Below are 9,237 nucleotides of genomic sequence, written 5' to 3' on the forward strand. Positions count from 1 at the left end.
CAATCCCCTACTACACCCACATCCCAATTTACCCAATTCACTACAATAATTGTGCAGTGACTTTTTTATTGTTGTGAATTTGTTCAAATATAAGTATGATAATATCTCTGGCATATATTGAGTAATAATCATACCAGTCCTGCTGGATAAATTGAATTGTAAGCCTTTGCTGATCCAAATGTTCTTTTGTTGGGTATCCACTTCATATAAATATTTTTAATTTAGAAAATTCACAATAGGTGGTCACAAATTGTTGACAATTCATTCGAAGGTAGTCTTGAAACTCTACTAAATTTAGAATCACTCCAGTAAGACTGGTATGAGCTACTGTACTTTCTGGTACTGACCTAATGATTGATTGTTAGATTGAGCTGCTACAACATTCATTAGTCCCTGTCTTTTACTTCTGGACTTGATCACTCAAACATTCTCTTGGCTGACTTCCCATCTTTGATCCTCCATGAACTGGAACTCATCCAAAATTCAATTTCTCATCCCTTTTATCATATATCAAATATATACATATTTATCATATGCACATAAATACATCAAACCTGGTTCACCCGTTGACTTTGTGCTTGTTGGCTTCCAGTCCATCAATGCCTTGTTTTTAAAAGTTTTATCCTCATGCTTAAATTCATCCATTTATTCACAACTCAATATGACGGCGGACTTGCCTGCCCTGTAACTCTCTGAGAAGTCTGGGATCCAGCAACTCTACCCTGTCGTGGAGCCAGGCTTATCTATGGTGGCCATGCCTGCAGCATTCTCTGTCACAGCATCTGGAATTCCCTCTTAAACTTCATTGCTTCTCTACCCTTTCTTTTCTAAGACATAGCTTAAAGCCAGTAATTTTTTTGAACAAAATCTTAGACTGAGAGCTGTTCTTTGAGTTGTGACAATATCTTGTCTGGTAATGCTCAAGTGCAGTGTCTCGTTGTGCATTGTTATTTTAAATCTCGGTATAAATGTGTGTTGATCATTTTATTCCACCGAAGATGATGGTCTTAGTGGTTACTTTTCTCCTTTGATAAACATTATTGACTGATGTATTATGACTGAAGTCTCATTTGTTAACCAACTCCACTATCAAAATATTAAAATCATGTGTCTGTGTACACTCCCAACATAAATACCTGTGTCCTTATTTTAAGTGGAAACTACCTTGCCATTCTTCCATTATACTATGTGGCACTGTGGCATCTAAATTGGACCTCCAATCTTCTCAATCAATCCAAGACTGCAATAAGAACAGTGAGAATATGCCAGTGTTCATCCTCTTCTGGTCTCATTCATAGGGGCAGTGAGTTAGAGAAAATTAGGCATGCAATATTGTAGCAGTATCACTAGCTGGTACTTCCTTCAACTTCAGTTTCCCTCCTTAGAATGGAAGACCATGGAATCACCCATATATAACACATTAAAACAGCAATCAGGTTGTTTATAATTTAGTTGCACCAAAATTACGGTAAATTCAGAACAGTTGTTTTACTTTATGTGTCAACATAATCTATTAAGGTCACATTTTAAAATATTAAACTTTCAGACTGTGCTCACTCCCTGTCTAAATTCCTGTGTCCACATTTACCATGGTAATTACCTTCCCATGTTTTAATCGCAATTACCAATTGTTGCACTCTGGTGTCTAAATAGCACCCCCAGTATCCTCAGCAACCAACCACCAACCCTGTTTCCAACAAATTCCACTTTGGTCTTTTCTTTTCAACTGTTTTGTTTCTGGGCCTTGAGTTTTCAGCCTGAAGACAGGTCCAACTCACAGCATCACCGCACCCAGCTGATGTAGGACAAGGAGTTAAGTCCCACATCCAGCGAAGCAAGAACACAAATCAAATCATGTTCTTCTGGAGTTAGCCTGATCCAGACTACCAGAACAGGTAACTGACCTTCTCTCCAAGGGGTCCAAGCCACACAGTATTCTGAAGCTACTAATAACGATGGTAGTGGCACCAACTTTTGCTTCATTTCATGGTCAATCAGGAGTCTCCCCCATACTTGTTGCCTGCCACTTATATATTTTGGAATGAATTGCAAGTTGATGGCCAAACTGCTTGCTTATATTATGAATGCTCTTCCTTGACCTGGAGTAGGACTTGAACGCCCAAGCACCTGGCCCAGAGGCAGGAGTGCTATGCAATAAACCACAAGATCTGCTTAGATATTTCTTGTTTAATCACATCTAATAAGATAAAATCAAAATGTTGTATAAGCATAGAAACAGAATGCATGATGTTAAAATACAGTTTGAATTATGTCTACATATCTTTGTGGAATTATCCCTTTATATTTAGTTCCCTTAAAACTCTTAGGGGCATCAGATGCATGGGAATCTGATCAAGTCAAAAATATGCAAACATAACACTGGAATTTATCTCTAGGGATGGAGAATCCAAACCCCTCTGAAGCTGCACTTGAAGTACTGTCAACATGTTTTGCCTCTATGCCATAAAAAAGAGAGAGGCACTGGGGAAAGTGCAAACAAGATTCATGAGGTTGGTCCTGGAAATGAGATTGCAGCAATTGGAAGTGACTGGACAAACTGAGGAGATTTTGAACGAGGCTGACGTAAGCGTTTACAGATATAAATGAATTGGGGCAGAGAAGTAGTGGATACAAACAAAAGCCAAGGCCCATAAGTACATGGTATTTGCTAAATTTTCCAATAGGGAAGTAAGGAGAGACTGCTTTACTCAGACAGAGCTTAGAATGAGGAACTTGTTACACAGGAACTGGTTCAGACTTAGACTACTTTTCAAAGGAAACTAGTGAGTACCTGAGAGAAAGCTTTCGAGAAGGATGATTGAGTAAAAGAATACTTGTGTGGAGTTTAAATACATAGCATGGGCTAGTCAGGTCAAATGGTCCATTTTGACTTTGTATGTTATCTGCATCTCAACAGCACCCAACTCCTTGACTCAAAAGTAGATTGTCATGTTTTTATCATGACAGTGTCAAAGCCTTGGAATTCCCAACCTAATGGCACTCCAAAGGCTTCTTTATTTCATGGACAGCAATGGTTGAAGGATAATTAGGAACAAGTAATGAATTATGAGAATGGACAGTCAATAAAAAAATCTACATCAGACAATATATATATATTGGATTGAATTTTCATTTGTGGAGTCAGACATTCGACATCAAGGGCATTTTGGGATAGAAGCTCACATCATCTCACTACCTGAATTGTCAGATGGCACCCACGTTATCCAATTAGAGCTGGTAGAGATGGAGAGCATCCCAATTTAAAAGGAAATTAGTTATTTTGCATTTGAAAGAAGAGGAGATAAGCAATCGAGTAGGCGCAGAGGCACCTGTGCAAGAGGCACCCTACAATTTGTCGCTATTTCTCGTCAGGGCACATTTAGAAGCATCAATACCTTCAGTTCCTGACCTCCTCTGCTTTCTTGAGTAATAGAGCCCCCTTTGTAAGCTCACTCCCTCCACTGTGTACTAATACATGGGATGTTGCTAGGCTCTGTTCTGTTTTACACTGTGTTCTGCATAATGCTTATCCAATTACTAGGCCCCTGGCATAATTTTGCCTCCTTGTTAAATTAGCTGGAAGCCCTGCATGGTTTTCGTGGTTGTTTTCAAGAATTGCACTCTGTGCGCTCAATCCCCCATCTACTATTTTCCAAAAGTCTGTGACTTACTATTTCCTGACACCATTTAAAAGTTTAGAGATAATGGGAACTGCAGATGCTGGAGAATCCAAGATAACAAAGTGTGGGGCTGGATGAACACAGCAGGCCATTTTGATGAAGGGTCTAGGCCCAAAACGTCAGCTTTTGTGCTCCTAAGATGCTGCTTGGCCTGCTGTGCTCATCCAGACCCACACTTATCATTTAAAATTTTGCTGTGTGTCAGAAACAGTATCAATGACGTTGTCCACCTTCACTTCCACATTTACGATGCTGTGGAATTTGACACATTCGCCTTGGATTGTGGGTGTCAATTGCACTTCAAGGCAAAGATTAACAGATTAGTTGAGGAAATTAATTGTCAGAGGACAATGGAAGTTTCAGGATTTTGATTCCATACTAAACCCCAGAGCAAGAAAATTCTGTTGATGAACAAAATTCTGAGGATGAACAAATTTATTTGCGAAAAAGAAAATTATTAATTTAGAATGCAAACTATAAAGATATATTGAGCAATAAGGACAGATACTTAACACTTACTAATCAAGATGTGAGCCAATTCACAAGTTCAACGCATGTTAGTTTGTCTTTCCTGAGTCTGGAGTCTTTTTATCTTGGTTCTTTGAACCAGATTTCTTGGCAAATCAGATTTTACCTTCAGTCTAACATACTCACAAATCCCTTTGTAGCTTTTGTATTTCAACTCTAGTTGATTTTTCTTTAACACATAACTTCTCAGCCTACGTTGAGTGTTGCATCTGCACAGTAGTCTGTGTGTTAACTCTTCAAGCTACAATACTGCATTTAGAACTTAGAGAAATGCCAAATTCATGAGTTTATCAACAACATTCAAATACTACATGCAAATGTAGACATTTCATCACTAGGCTTTTGTACAATCTGATAGTTTAGATGTTATTAATATTTCAAATATGCCAATGAGATTCAGCCTAAGAGCAGGTAAATGAAGTTGAGGTTCATTATCTATTTTAACACCCTCATAGGATGGTCCAGTTGTCGGTCCCTATCTTTTGACTGATGTCAGGAGTGGGGGAATGTTGTCTTTAATTTTCACTGTTTCACAACACTTTCCTGGCTGTAATAGGTGTGAAATTAACTTGTAACTTAAATGAGTCTTGGATTGATAACTAAATCTGTGCCTTAACTTTGGTGCGGTTCAAAATTTCTCTTGCAGGGATCTGCTTAAGCCCTAATGGAACAAAAACTTGATACTTGTGACTTAAATATGCTCTAAATCCATGCGCACTAGTGCTCAATATTCATTGGAAAAGCAATTATTGCTTAAGTTTTATTTGACCCATCAAAAGAGTGAATGATGCTGCATGAATGTGCAAAAGTAATTGCTACAGCTCCATTTATCTTTAATAATCACCTGCCACTGATGACACTGATTGTGAGACTGACACAGTGAATGCTTAATGTATTTATTTTTCTCTATGAGAAGTATTTTGCTTATGTGAGGTTTGCTTTGCGTGAACAGGGCTTGACAAGATGATGGGCTGTATCATTCTTTAACAGCGCTGGCTTGATCTTGCTGCTTGAACTGTTGCTGTTATAATTGTCTGTTTGCTCTGACCTTGTCTGTGCTTTCAGTTCGCAGGATTTAGTGCTTCCTACTAATAATGAATCACTTGCTTATTCCTCACCTTGTGTCCCCTGCTTATTTGTAAAGAGGAATTGTTGGGGTCTTGCTATGCCAATAGGCAGTAGGTCACTATTTGTTGCAATATTTCACAAATATGGTGTTATTTATTAAACAGACGTCACCGAGATAAATTATACCCTACAAAATTGCTGGCAGCATAACTCAGTATGGGAAGGGAAAAAAAAATTATACGGTCCTCTGACCAGTGAGATGCAATGAATCTTTGCAAAGCTCCATAGCAACAACACATGTTTGACCAAATAATGGGACCTTGTTGTATACAGGATGTCAGCTTTGAGGAAATACTGACACTAAATCTTCAGTTTTATGAGTAAATATTGGGGTAAAGGATCGCTTTCATGTAGTGAAACTGTTGACATATTTCATTGCATTCATTGTGTAAATAGTGTCAGCTATGACTGAAAGATGTCTCACTCATATATTTATACAGCAGGGTTGTAATGCAGACCATACTTCCATGTGGTACTGTAGGGATCACTCATATGATTCTCATGTCACATCACTGAGTCACGAGAAAGAAAATACAAAGCGAAACCCCAAAGAAAGTATTCGGTAAACATTAAGGAATTTTCACATCAAATAATAAGTTCATTGAATATCTCTGAATATCAGCGAGTCAAGGAAACCAATGAATGAATCACATTCTCACTAGTCATGAAGGAGGTCTTCAGTGGGTAAATATGCCAGCTAAGTTTTGTGGGAGCTTGCTTTGCATATGGTTAGTTTTCCAAGACAATTTGAAAAGGTGGAAATGGACACTGATTATGAGATGCGTGAGTGCTCAAGGCCTGGTTGGAGACATTGTTTTGGGCGAAGGACTTTTGCAAGAAGAATAAAACAAAGGTAGAACATAGTTCCAAAGAGAAATACAGGATACCTAAAGGCCTTGCCACTCCTGGTACGTGGAAGAGATCAACATTGATAGAATGCAACAGGCCGTTAGTTTGCTGGAGGTCAAGGAGGTTTCAAAACAAGGATAAATACAAGGCAGGATGTAAAGCTGTAAGATTAGAGTGGGATTTTGAGAAGATATGGCTCAGATCTTCCGATCAGAGTCAGAAACTCCATTTCAGATGGTGATTGGGAAGCAAAATATACATTTCCCTTTGGGGATGTTTGTACAAGTCTCTGGACCAGGAACATCCAGCCAAAACAGTTCAGTCTAGGCCAGGAACCTACACTGACAGCAGGAGATAGATCAACAATGTCCCTTTTCTTGACACTAATTGGCATACTCTAAGATTTAAGGTTTCAGAGGGCACTTTGGATACAATGAGAGATACTATGTGTGTAAGATAATTGGGAGAAGGAGTGTGTAGGACGACGGATGGATGGGGTGAAGGGTGGCAGGTCAGTGGGTGAGTGTTTAGATTAGATTGGATTCGGTCTGGTCAGAGGTGATCTTGGGGTCGGTGTGAATCGGGATACTGTGGTAGGTCAAATCCTGAAAGGGAATAGATGCTGGGCGCTCATCAGGATAGGGTCCAAGTTTGTTGGAGCTGTCAGTTTAATAGCTATCCACTGTTAGAATAAGTTCCAATCGCTGCAATTTTTCCTATCTTCATATTAAATTAAGCCAGTCAAAAGTTCCCTAAGTCTTTAGCTCAAACTCAACAGTGGGGATGCTTTCTGTATTTCTAGATGCTGATGGATAATTGTCCATCAGAAGTTTCAATTTCCGGAGTAATTCCCAGGGAATAAGTTGCATTGGAGCTTTCAGATGGTCTGTGCGCACAACTCCTGTCCTCATTCCTGCAATAGCTATCTTCTGAATAACAAGATCATGCTCATTGTTTATTCAAATATTATAGTTAAGTCTTTTCCTCACTGAAAAGTCATGAGAAGATTGCTTTTTCCCAAAATAATAACACCAAGCTCAAAGCGGTGGGAGTCCATGGAGATTGTGACCAGTTAATTTCCCATTCTTCCTTACACAATAAAAGTTTTGGTAAGTCAACCGTTAACTGAGAATTGTAGAACACAATTTTTGGAAATTCCTGCGCTGCATACACAATTGATCCCTGATATTTGATCAGAGAAAGCAAAGTCCTAGACCAGGCCAAAGGATCAAACAATTTAAGGTTTTAGAGTAGATTTGTAGCTCGGGTTGAGGGTGTTGAAGTTGGTTGGTTCGCCAAGCTGGTTTGCTGTTCCGCAGACATTTTGTTACCGTGCTTGGTAACATCCTTAGTGCAGCCTCTGACAAAGCGTCGGTGTGTTTTCCCGCCTGGCTTTTAAACTCAGGGGTCCATTGCAATGGATTGCCTCACGTCTGGATTTCCCCCATAGTGGAATGTATATGGGGTCGAGTTCAATGTGTTTATTAATAGCATGCTTCGTGGAGTGCCATGCTTTCAGGAATTCTCGTGTTTGTCTCTGCCTAGTCTGTCCCAGGATCATGGTGTTGTCCCAGTCGAAGTGGTGGTTCTCCTTGTCCATGTGGATTGAGATGAATGAGTATTGGTCGTGTCTTTTTGTAGCCAGTTGGTGTTTATGTTCTCTTGTTAGTTTCCTTCCTGTTTGTCTGATGTAGTTTCTTGCAGTCTCTGCAGGGGATCTTGTAGACAACATTGGTCCTGTCCATGGCGGGGAGTGGGTCTTTAGTTCGGGTGAGCACTTGTTGTAGAGTTGATGTGGGCTTCTGTGCCACTCTGATGCCCAGCAGTCATAGAAGCCTTGAGATGAGTTCAGATGTGTTCCTGGTGTAGGGTAGTGTGATGAGTGTGTCGGGGTGTGTAGAATCTTTCTGATGCTGTTCCTGTAGGCATCTCCTGACCCAGTTCTTTGGATAACCATTATCCTTGAACATTTGAAAGAGGCATTTCTCCTCCTCTGGGCATCAGAGTGGAACAACAAACCAGCTCGGCAAGCCAACCAACCTCATCGATCAAATATTTTGTTTTATAAATGAAGCAGAAATGTTTCTACTCTAACAGTGTCTGGAATTAGCAACTCGTATGCAAGATACTTTCGGTTCCTTCCAGATGCCACAATGGTACCTGTGAATTTCAAAGTAGCTTAGAATTTTGGAGTTAGAATTAAGTTTTATTGTAACGTGCACTCAATTACAGGGATCAAAAGTACAGTGAAAGGTTTACAGTATTGCCATTCACACCCAGGTACAAAATCCTATCTACAAATTATAAAATTAAAGAAATAAGATTAAAAGTTTAATATTAGAGCCCTTCTTAAGTACCCAGCTATTCTGACCTTGCAGTGCCCAGAAGGGCTCGATCTCCTCTACGCTGCAAAAATACACACAAACATTTTTTTCCTATAGCCAGAAGAAAATAAAATATTGTCCTTCTACAGTCGAAAAGTGATAGTATTCATTTCATGGTGAAAGCAGTGACTGTCAGATGTCTACTTGGAATCTCCTGTCTACAAATCCTTCCCATTTCATATGCTTGGCTCCTGCTGCAGTTCTCGCACTTAGCCAGAAATCCCAGTCACAGCAGGAGTGCACCTGTATTTGAGCCTCGGCAAGCTTAGTGCAGCTCTGCTGATTCCCAGGATACCAGCTGAATCAAGAGCATAAGCCATGGAGATACTGTTGGTGGTGATAAGCCAAAGCTTCAAGTGCCATCATCAGTCTGGAGTGTTCTCCTTTGCAGCCTGATCAAAGCAGAGGAAGTTTGGTCATGGAGGTTGACGAGAAAGAGGGCCCCTAAGAATCATCAATTGAATCAGCAAGAGGAATTTGAATATGATGCAGAAATGGGAAAAGAGCCCTTTACTAACAGTTCAAGAAATTGTGCCGTTATCATACAAGAGACCTTGCAAAATGTTAATATGACTTCTGTCTTATCAACGTTTGTTCCATCTCCCCCAAGCCTGTGCATCTCCTACGCTCAAATCCCTGCACAATAGAACATAAACATCAGGCTGCCT

This window comes from Stegostoma tigrinum, chromosome 15, assembly GCF_030684315.1.
Source record: "Stegostoma tigrinum isolate sSteTig4 chromosome 15, sSteTig4.hap1, whole genome shotgun sequence".
NCBI lineage: Eukaryota > Metazoa > Chordata > Chondrichthyes > Orectolobiformes > Stegostomatidae > Stegostoma > Stegostoma tigrinum.